At 37.6% G+C, this 12,202-nt stretch overlaps 2 pseudogenes; both read right to left on the bottom strand.

The window, feature by feature from the left end:
• Positions 1-10,350, bottom strand: part of LOC102866145 — a 38,760-nt pseudogene extending 28,410 nt beyond the window's left edge.
• Positions 10,351-11,270: 920 nt separating this feature from the next.
• LOC102865738 lies at positions 11,271-11,609 on the bottom strand (annotated as a pseudogene).
• Positions 11,610-12,202: the final 593 nt, after the last annotated feature.

Genomic DNA, 12,202 nt, shown 5'->3' with positions numbered 1-12,202 from the left:
TAAAGTATGTGGATATATATAAAGTTTTACTATAATACATGATGACATGGGAAAATTTATTAAGTTATGTAAGAGCTTTAAGATCTGACATTTTGCAGTAAAGTCAAATTAACAGTGATGGTATCCTGCTATTTGGGATTATTTTGCTCAAAAACCTGCATTTAAAATGCTGTTGATGGATACAAAGCAGGTAAAAGGCACTGCTCAAATGCTATGCTTAAACAAGGACCAAGCAGATCAAGAAACTCACCAATTTCACTTGCAGTCTAGGATGGTATCCATAATACTACCATTTTGACTTAATCACCTTTAAAGATATTTTTAACAACTCACATTTACTGGAATGAGACACTGAAAGTGGTTTTCCATCGTGATTAGTCCAGGGAGAGGGTACGATGACATCTTTCGTGAAAAACTAAGAAAATTAAAGTCAGACAAATTAGGCTCAAGTCCTTTACAAAGTACAAAGTTAAAAGGCATCTCTAGTTATTTTCATTTAACCATTTTAAATATATCATATGCTGATTTTGTAATTATACTTAAAAATGTTAATACTTAAATATGCATAATTAGGCATAAATGAGTAAACATGAGATAGAAGGAACTTTAGAGCATATCAAAAAGAAATTTTAGTATTTAAACTACTAAAATTTGAATCTTGAAAGATAAAGGCATTAACACAGAATATATCTTTAATTTCTCCCTCCAAATTATGTAGGTTCTTATTTTTTAATGTGCATGTATGTTAAGAGATAAAATGAGAAGGGAAGGAAGCAGTGAAGAGAGGGAAGTGCTAGTCATCCACATGGTGTGATACAGCCAGCTTAAATCCGTTTGCAAGAGCCTATTACTAAATTTTCTGTCATTTTGTCTACTTACAGCTAAACAAAGCCACTATCAAAGTAAAATTACAATAATTTGCAATTAAACATATTTAAAATAAGGCTCTATCTATCTATCTATATATCTGTATATATTCAAAATTCACCACATGCTAATTATTTTACCAATATTCATACTTTTGGTGTTAATGATATACCTTTTGTATCTGAAAGATACAACGGCTACAATTGTCATTGCACTTCTCTTCACAATTAGTGAGGCTACATCAATAAAGCACTAGGTGGAGTAAAGTCACATTCGCTATCAGTGAGAAACTTCTACCTCCAGTCCCAAAGAGCCAGTAGTTACATATTTACCGTGATACTACTGACTAGAGGGAGAGGGAATATTTGGACAGGCCTGTTGCCACTTTCATACCCAAGAAAAGTAAGCATATTCAAACATTCAGTGAGTTCTAGTGGCCTAGTGGGTAAGGAGTTGTGCTACCAATCTAAAGGTAAATGGTTCAAATTTACCAGCTGCTCCATGGAAGAAAGATGAACAATCTCCAGTGCAACTTACAGCCTCTGGAAACCCACTGGAGGGTCAACTAGGAATCATTTCTTATTCAACATACAACCACAAATATTTATGTCTTCTTTCTCTGTTTTTAGGGCAATTGAACATAATTTCTTTCAATTTTGATATATGCAACAAGGAGTTAAATTCCTTAATTACACTATGTATCAATCTATGAAAAAGGATTTTAAAGAAAGGAGATGATTACAGTGTCAATCACTGTTGTCAGTGGGGTTGGATGTGGGGATAAAATAAAGAACCCATATATACATAAAATTATGTTTGAGCTCATTCAGATGAAATACAATACCAAATAATGAGATGCTATTTTTCCAAAATAAAACTTCAGAAGTTTGGTAAAACTTTGTAGTGCTGATGAAAGAATAGGCATTACTGTATATAGTGTCAAGGGTATATATTAGAACAACCTATTAGGAGGGCAGTATGGCAAAATCTACCCAGTGTGGTAACTCGTAGAACTTCTGCCTTAGCAAGTCTATTTCAAATACCGAAAATGCCCGCATAGCGTAAGTTCACGTGGCAATACTTGAGACAGAAAATAAAAAATCTGAACACAACCTAAAAGTCTATCAATACAGCCTGAGTGAGGTTATAGTACACCCACAGAATGGAATTCTAGGCTTTCAGGGAACAATGGTGGCCTAGTGAGTAAGGAACTGCTGACAAGCCAAAGACAGAAAGTTCAAATCCACCAGCTGCTCTTTGAGACAAAGGCTGGCTGTCTCCTCCCCTGCAATTTACAGCCTCTGGAAATCTGTGGAGGACCAGCAATGAGTGAGTTCTTCCTTGAGGACAATGAGTTGAGTCCTTTGATGCTGTTTTTGAAAGATTGCAAATGCTAATTACTCAAAAGAAGCTGAGAGAAATCATTAAGCAAAAAGCAAGTTTCAAAACAGTATGAGAATGATGTTATCTGTCTAAAATATTTAAAGTACATAAACTGTTATGTAAAATTCTTCTGAAAATTACACAAGAAATTTCATACTAGTTTAAGGAGTAAAGTGGAAATAAAAGGAAAATGGTCACTTACTTTTTAAACAAAATGTGTAGTATTTATTGTTTCTATTTTAAAAACATAAATTAGAAATAAAAGCATACATTATTTCTTAACCCTAATCTTCGCCCTGACTTCATATATCTTGGCTTCTAGATTTCTTTACCTTTAGAATTGAAGATTCAAAAGAAAAAGCACATTTTCCAAAATGCTCAGAAATAAACAAGAGCCAGAGAATATTCAAGTGGAAAAGATTCAAGTGATTTTGGAGTGAAAATGTTGAAGTTAGGAAACAAAACTACAAAGATAATGTTTGCCAAGAGTCAAGTGTATGGAACAGAAGTCTAAGGAATGGACTATCTCTGAATAGCGGGGGACACCACCTACACCAGAAAGTGAAGGAAGAACCAGGCATATACCTGATCTTTGAACATGTCAGAGATCTTTTAGGGTTCAGAAGTATCAAGTGTACCTAAGAGGCAGAGGGGGCTCAGGAAGTGGGGGGGGGGTGGGGGAAAGCAAAACTAAGAAATGTGACCATGGACATAGATACGTCCTGAAGAAATAACCAGCAAGATTATCCTTTACACTCTAAAAAAGGAGAAGAACAGCAAATAAAAAAAGAAATCTTAAAAAAATAGAAAATTTATTTTCTTAAAAAGAAAGAAACAAACACAAAACTAAATTTGTGATATGCTTTAGCTGCTTGGAAATATGACTTTTCATTTCACAAAATACATTCCATCTCTTAAAAATCCAAACTACGACTAACATAAAAGAAAAAGAACTTAAAAAAAAATCCAAAGTACCAACAGCCAAGAAAGATGAAACCATTACTGATAGGAATCTAGCTTGTTAAAGCCTTCAAGTATTCATTTTCTCTACATACACTCTAATTTGGAAGGAAAGTTGTGCTACTAAATATTGTGAAAGCACAAGAAAGACAAAGTGTATCAGGGTCTGAGAATGACAAGTCAAATGAGTATTGGCAAAAAACAAAAGACTTCAGTCAAGAAGAAAGGAAACAACGAAACCAATAATTATGAGAGGTGCTGGCAGAGCTGGAAAACATTCACTGGTTTTTTGGGAGTCTGCTGGGGTACTTAACATTGCTGAGGGCAGGTTGGTGAGGACATGAAACAGAGAAGGGTTTGCAGGAAGTCTCCCTAAGAGGTGACAGGCCCGAGAGCTGAAGTGTAAGTGGCATAAGGAGCAGTTAACAGTTTTAAGTTACCTCTTCAATGGCTTTTTGTCTTTTGTCTTCCACATCTTTATCTATTCTAGATAGTGATAGAGAACAGAGAAAACCAGGCCATTACTTTAGTTTACTGAACATTTAAATCAAGCTAATAACCCTTCAAAGGGATCATTTTTCTTCATTTGAAAACTCATAAATGTTAAATTCATTTAAAAAAATTGATACTTTGCAACATTAAATGAATATGAAATTGAGTTCATTCCATCCTATTCCAATCAAGATCTGAATGGAATAATATTTTCTTTTAAATGATACACTTAAAAATTATTATTAATAAAATAAAGAAATGTGAATGAATGTCACACTTTAGTCACAAACTAAGAACTTTTTCCCGCAGAAATTGAAAAATGAACCAAATGCTTTTCAATTTATAGTAATTTTATCATAGCAGTAATATTGAAATCAACTCTTAGAAAATTATCCTTATAATTATGAATTTATGGGAAAATATTAATTATAAAATTAAACAATCAACTGATCACAGAGTTTTGTTAAGAAATTTTTCTCTTGATACAATATGCAGTCATAGTGTGACAAATATCTCAATTACAAGACTTATAGAAAATGTTGGGTCTCAAGCACAAGGCATATACTTGCCAACAACTAAGCAGGTAGCCTTGCAAGACCACTTTATTCTGCTCTCATAAAGAGTAATTATTTTTGTTTTGTATCAATAAATTGGTAAGATACATATTTACAAGAATTAAAAATCATTTTCTCTCAAAACTTTTCTCATGTGTATTTATTCGTGGCTAGCCAAAGCTTACATACGATGCATATGTTTCAGAAATTAATTAAGTGAACTTTTCAAATGAGTAATTTATGAGAAAATACAGTGGTAATCCACATCTCCTAGTTGATCAACAGACATTTTGGGGATGACAATTCAGTTCATTGTTCTATGGTCAAAACAACAGTGCTTATTAATCTCAGAATATGTTAAGTGAGCTCGGATCTGGCATCATCTCACTCAGAAACTTTTTGCTGCTTCATTAGAAGGATTTCAAGGTCCCAGAATATTCTGGTGATTGCTAGAAGCAGTGAAATCAGACTGGCCAAAGAGTACAGAGTAGAGCATGCAAAGTTTTAAGTCAAGAGGCAGAAAATCCTACAGAAGGAGATACTGGCATGGTAGGAACTACCCTAAGTGTTGAACCCTTGAACTGGAGGGTCTTCTGATGGGTCACCTCCTGTATGGACAGCTTGTTTTTTTATATTTTATAGAGTGTATGACTCACAACTTTTATTTTCTATATGTGTCCTAAGAGAAAAGGTGGGCGGCACTAGAATAGGAACTTCTGATTAGATGAGAGAAGCAAGAAAACCATTGTTTGCTACCAAGAACAAAGCCATATCTAATGTTAAGTAAGAGTACATGCTCTAACTTTGGTGGTTGCCGTAAATGTTTATTGAATTACGCCAAGAAATTAAACAGAGAACTTTCTCTCCTGTTTTTTTTTATTCTCTCACAACACTATCCTGTGAATTAATACTGTGATTCTTTTCATGAACATAAAATGACAAGAATGCACTGTTGTTGTTGTTCAGTGCCATTGAGTCATAAGAGACTCACAGTGACCCTATGAACAAAGGTCCTCAACACAAGCGTGCATGACTTTTTGTCCTTTCTTCAGGTTCATAGGGTTTCCAGAGGCAAGCTATTTACGGAAGTGGATGCCACGCCTGCTTCCGAGAAGAATGCATTAGTTAATAAAAAACTTTAAAACGATGACATGATAATTTTGTTTAAAATAGTAACAATTCATGTGAAACAATTAAAACTGTAATTAATTTGCTTTTAGAGATATATTCTGTTTAATCTCCTCTTTCAAAGGTATTGTTTAAATTTATATAACAATGCTTCAATGCTCTATCATCACTGTCCTTTGCCTTGGCGACATAAAAAAATTATGAGAGAATGGTCATATAACCAAGCAAAGAAATCAAAGGACAAAAGTTTATCTGGTGAACTGCTAACATAACCATGTTGGTGCAAAATGAAAAAACTTTTCATAGCACCTATGTGACTTTTTCAAATATGAAGACACAGACTCATATAAACAAGACTTCACCAAAAAAATGCATCTGCTTGGCAGGGTATCATCAAAATCTAGGTCTGTTCCCCCAAAGAAGTATATGTTCTTACTCCATTGGGCACCCTAAGTCTGAGATACACTACATAATAGGTCACCAAATAACAATATTCTATGAACCGTAAAACTGAAGACAAAGTACTTCCCCCCCCTTGTTGTATACTGTCAAACCGGCTCTGACAGGCACAGGAGGATATTGCCCCTCCTTCTCCAGTGGAGCAAGTGGTGAATTCAAACTGCGTGCCTTCAGAATTGCAGCGCACCTTCTTGCCACTAGGCCACTGGAGTTCCGTGACAATGTATTTCTGAGCCCCTACACGTACTATCATAGGGTCACCATGAGTCGCAGGCAACTCGACGGCACATAACAGCAACAACAACACACACATACTATAAGATATTACGTTGGTGCAATGGGTAAGTGTGCAGCTGCTAATCTAAAATGGGGTGGGGGTTCAGATGCTGCAGCTGTTCCTTGGGAACAAGGTCGCAGCCCTGGAAACCCTCTGGGGCAGGTTTACTCTGCTCAGCCTTGGGGTACTATGGATTAAATCAGTCTGATCGCAATGGGTTTGGTACTGTTGTGGTTAACAGTTTTGGGGTAGTATACTATATAAAAGTTGAAAATTCCTCTCTATTATTAATGAGTAACTTTCCATACAGTCTGTCTTAGTTTAGAGGGGAACTTAAGCTTCCTCAATTACCGATGGCAACAAAATAGTATTTTGCTTTCCCCATATCACCAGTAAAAAGAGAAAAGAGAGATAGATCATTTTTAAAAGGAAATGAAAAATTTTACAAAGTTAATGGCAGAAACCACAATAATGTAAAAGAAATGAATTCCAAAATGTGTGAAAGAGACAGAATTGTTCCCTAATTAGTCCAGGAAGAGAAAATGTTCTAGATGAATTTCTCTGCATTAACTCTTCATATAAATGTGTATCAATATTCTTCCTCCCAGACAGGGTTTTTTTGTTGTGTTTTTTTTTTGCACAAAAATACTCAACTTTAGGAATTCCTCAGTTCTCTTCACTTGAGAGCATGTAATTACACTATGGTGCATGAAAAGGAAACTTACCGGGAATGACTTAAGTATAAAGCTTGTCGATGAATATCCTCTGGGTCTATTTCTACAGGATTTATTACAGCTAGTTGCTCAATAGACCATCTAAATTCCCCTGGAGTCTTAATAAAAGAAAGTAAGCTTATGAGTGAAAACAAACTAAACTAGTTCATCAAAATGCTAACCAATGTCGCCTTTAAAAACAAAGTGAAGAGCTACAATATCAAAACACTTTAAGGTTCTTTTCTTCACATTTGACTTTACCACTAAATTCAACAGCAAATAGTAAGCGACCCAACATCCTTAACGATATTTCTTTAAACTATCACCATCTCCCAATTTTAAAAATTACAAAATTAAAAATTGTAACATATAAAGGTGAAATATACTCAAAATTAATACCCTTCAGGGATGCAACATTTCTATGTGAGAGTAAAAATCTTTTTTGTTGTTTTTTCTTAGGGGTCATCAACTAGGACTCATGGACCCTATGTTAACAGATCTTATACTAGCCCTATACTGTGTCATCTTCACCCTGACATGAGTGGGTCTATTGTTGGTCATTGGGTGAATCCATATTGTTGAGGACTGTGGTCTCCTTTGTTAACTGCCTGAAGTCTTTTTCCAAGGACTGGCCCCTCCCTTCATGTAAGATTAAGTTTACTAACTTTGCCTCCAAGGAGAACCCTGGTTGCACTTCCTCTAAGACAGACTTGTTTGTTCTTTTGGAAGTACAGAGGATGTTCAGTGCTCTTCACCAACACCAATTCAAAGACATCAATTCTTCTGTCATCCGTATCCACCATCCAAATTTTAGATGCACAGGAAGTAACTGAAAAGACTACATGAGCCACATAATTTGCTTTCTTGAAATTGCTAGTTTAGTTGTATCTATGCTACAATTTTGGAAGGAGGAGTGGCATCCATTTCCATAATAGCTTGCCTCTGGAAACCCTATGAACCTGGAGACAGGATAAAAGGCACCCATGCGTCAAGGACTCTCCTTCATAGAGTCACTTGCGACTCGATGGCACTTAACAACAACAACAACAACATGCTACTATTACAGGGGTAGGACTCTTTCTGTACAGTTTACATGCTAAGAATAGTTTGGAAATCATTAAATGAGTGGGAAAAAAGAATAAAGAACATTAATATGTTGTGCCATGTAAAAATGACATGAAAGTGAAATTTCATTGTGTCTAAGTAAAGGCTTATTGCAACTCAGTCACGTTTATGTGTGTAGCTATCCTTCCTTTTACTGAATTTTGTGGATACTGCATTTTTTGACAGGTTGAAGCAAGTGGGGACGCTGTGTTAAACAGTCTATCTATGCCATTTCCCAACAATATGTGCTCATCTCATGTCTATGTGTCACTTTAAAATTCTCAGAATATTTCTAACATAAACATAACATTACCACACACTCAGTGAGCTCTGATGGCCTAGCAGTAAGGAGCTGTGCTGCCAGAGGCACGTGGTTTGAATCTTCCAGCTGCTCCCCAGGAGAAAGATGGATTAGTCTTCTCCAGTGAGATTTACCACCTCTGACTACCTGTTAGAGGGTCAGCTATCCGTTCCTACTCAACAACACGTAACAATCAATAGTACAGTGTAAATACAATTTTCATAGCACTGGGAAGCCAAATGTTTGTGCTTTATTGCAATATTTGCTTTACTTTGGTGGTGTGTAATGTAAACTGCAGTACCACTGAGGTCTGCATGTATTATGTAGAAAATCTGTCTATGGCTGTTTTTGTGATAGATACAAGGGAGGAGTCAGTAGTTGTCACAGAAGACAAATGACCTGCAAACCCCAAAAATTACTGATAGAGCCTGGTCAGAAAGGGGTGGAGCTCCACATTGTTGCTGTGGTGTAGAGTCCCCTAAAATTCATAGTGACTCTATAAACAGATCTGAACCTTGCCCTATTCTGTGCAGTCTTCATAATCTTTATGTTTGACTGCATTGTTACAGTCATTGTGTTAATCCTTCTTGTAAAGGGTCTTCCTCTCTTTCACCGATCTTCTCTTTCCCAGCATGATGTCTTTTTCCTAGGACTGGTCCCTCTAGACAACCAAATTTTCTTGACTGGCATTTCACAGGGCATTCATATTTTTTGCCAACACCACAATTCAAAATCATTCTTTTTCTTCAGTTTTCCTTATTTTTTAAATGTATAGGAAATAACTGAAAAGACCATAGCCTGGATCAGGTTCCTTTGTCTTGTAATGACATCATGCTCTTCAGCAGTTTGGAGAGGTCCCTGGCAATAGATATTTCCAATGCACATGTCTTCAGATTTCTTGAATGTTGTTACACTGGGTGTTGATTTTGGGTATAAGTAAAATGAAGTTGTTCATAACTTCACTCTTTTCTCCATCTATCATGATGTTGCCTGTGGGTCCAGTTGTGAGGATTTTTATTTTCTTAATGTTTAAGATGAAATTCATATTGAAGGTGGTTTGTTGGGTTGTTTGTTTTTTAATACAGTCTCATATTGAAGTTTTTGATCTTCTAAAACAAGTATCATCTGCCTGCTAGAGGTTATTGAGGAGTCTTCCTCCTATCTTGACACCACTTTCCCATTCATTTAGTCTAGATTCTAGAATGATTTGCTTAGCAATACTGATTGAATAAAATGGAGAAAGGATCCAATCCTGACAAAACCCTTCCTGAATTTGAACTATGCAGTGTCCCCTTGTTCGGTTTCGACAAGGGCTTCTTAATCTATGTATACATTTCACACAAGCACAATTACATGTTCTGTGATTCCCATTCTTCTCAATGTTAGCTATAATTTGTTATGATCAACAACAGTTAGATATCTTTGCATCGCCAATAAAACACAAGTAAACATCTTTCTGGTATTCTCTGCTTTCAGCCAACATTTATCTCACCCTGTATTAAAGTGTAATAATCTTCACATGGGTTTGTGTCATGGTGTAAACCCCCCCCCATGCCTCATGCTGTATCTGACCCATTGTTGTGATGGTTGCCATCAAAATCAGAACTGACTCTTAGCTGACCCTCATAAACAACACTGCTGAGTAAATGCGAGCAGATATTATTCGATGGCACTGTCTCTTGGGCCATCTGTTGTTAGTAGACAGATCATTACTCATAGTATCTAACTACACACATGGCATGGAGTGATCTTGTGTTACTTGTTGAGTTTATTTTTTTTTAATGAACTGATAACAATAACAAAAAATATCCCTTTTTATTTTCAGCCTAACCACCAGATGATGATAAATGCTGCAATTAAAAAAGACACACTCCAGCGCTACACACTCCCTTAGCTTAAAGAAAGAATATCTGTGTTTAAAATAATAGGTAATAATAGTGAAGAACTTACTGGTAATTTTGTCGATTTGAAAACTGAAGGGCTGGAGACAGTTTGTTCATGGAGGTTTGAGTAATCACTAGGACTTTCGAAAGGATTCAAAACGGTTCTTCTTCCTGGAGTTTCTGGTGTTATCTGCATTTTTGGTTCGTTGACATCTCCCATAGCACAAAGAGAAAACTAAAAGGAAATCATAAGAATGTATAAAAACCCCACAAAGCTCCATCCATAAGGATCTTGGCAAAACGTATGCATGAAACATATTTAGTTCAAAGAATGAACAAAAAACTAATCCTCTTGGGCTTTTGGTATCGTTTACTAAACTGTACCAAAATAACATATATTTCATCAAATGTCCGTGAAATAACTTTGGAAGGTAGGGAAAACAAACCTTACCATGCAGAAGAATTAATCAGCTCACAAAAGTTGTTTCAAACTGGCTCTGTCTCCCCTTCCAGATAAATGAAATATTACCAACAGACACTAGTTCCTGTTAAACCAAAGGCTTTACCGGTAGTTTTTCATTATCTCAAGTCTTTAAAAAGTTTTTGACACTCTAAGCTATCAAACATTATTAAGAGTTTTGACACTCTAAAAATGTAGTTATTAGACAATTCTTTATGGAGAACAAATATGCCAGAATGCTGTTATGTAGACCTCGCCAGAGAAGTACGACTGATTTAAAGAAATATTATTTGTGTTTAAAATAAACACTAACAGCCTTTGAGTTTCCTCTCCACATACATTACTCTTTCATCAAGGCTCCAGGATAAAAGAGAAAAACTGCGTAACTTCCAGGCAAAAGAATACAGAGCGACAGAGAAAGAGTAAATTTATTTCTTGGAAGGCCAGAATACTGCTGGTTTTCTTGTATCAAGGGTAGAGGACATTAAGGTCGGTGTCACCCTTAACTCCTATGTGATCTGCCTTTTTGGAGGCCCCTGTTTGGCCACTAGCCCCTGGCTGCTCCCATTGATTCCTGGGCGAACAGATCAGGAGCTGGGGAAAATGAGCTCTTCTATTAGCGACAAGAGGAAAGGACAGGAACTATCAAGGACATACCTACTATGTGTGTAGAATGGAAGCCTCGCTCCTTACGGCAGAAAGCCCTCAATAGCGCATCCAGGTTGCTCACAAGGGGCCAGAGCTGAGCTCACGACAGCCAGACTCTTTAACTCCCCGCTTCCGCGCTAGCCTAGGCCAACCAGGGCACGGGACATGTGGACCACCAGCCAATCGCATCCCACCGCTGTCCGCGAACCAGCCAATCGCACCGAGGCCGCGTAGTAAATTCGAATAGAAACTTTCTACTTTACATTCGGCTCTGAGTAACGAGGCTCTAAATTCAAATCAACGTAGCCGCACGCTGACGAAAAGCGTGGGGGCGGAGCCTCTCCGGCGCGGGCGGGGCTCACTCTGCGGGCGGGGCTCATGTTGTGGGCGGGCCCTGTGTAAAGGCAGGTTTATCACTTCCGGTTCAGGGTCTTTTTTTTTTTTTTTTCCTTTTTTTTTTTTTTTTCCGCCCCCGCCTCCTCGGCCAGAGAGCAGTGGCAGCAATGGCGGGTAGTGGTGGTGCTGGGGCGCCTGGAACCTCAGCCAATATGAATGCGGTGAGGGAGACCATGGACAGTGAGTTCCCCTTTCTCTTTCTGCACCTCGTTTTCGCTTCCACAGCCAAAGCTCACAGGCGAGGATGAGGCTGATGTAGACGTCAGGTTGCCTTTCTACCCTAAACTGCATCCTTGAGGATCTTCCCAAAGGCCCGGCCAGAGCCTCAGGGCAGCCGGCTGGTCCCATCCTTAGAGAGGTTTCTCTTGGTTTCTGCGAAGTCTCGCGCGCGGCGTTGGGGGTCTCACGTCTCCTTGGCGCGCGCCTCAGCACCCCAATCTCTCCTCTGGCACCAAGGACTTTAATCAGATGCAAAAAAATGGTCAAGAGGTGGCCTGGATCAGGCGCACCTTAGTCCCCAGACTGACGTCATTGCTTGTTAGCACTTTGTGCAGACTTTCCCAGTGCAATTCGTCTG

This window comes from Elephantulus edwardii, unplaced genomic scaffold, assembly GCF_000299155.1.
Source record: "Elephantulus edwardii isolate Elephantulus edwardi_28Jun2011 unplaced genomic scaffold, EleEdw1.0 scaffold00023, whole genome shotgun sequence".
Classification (NCBI taxonomy): Eukaryota; Metazoa; Chordata; class Mammalia; order Macroscelidea; family Macroscelididae; genus Elephantulus; species Elephantulus edwardii.
This window is presented reverse-complemented; position numbering and strand designations above follow the sequence as displayed.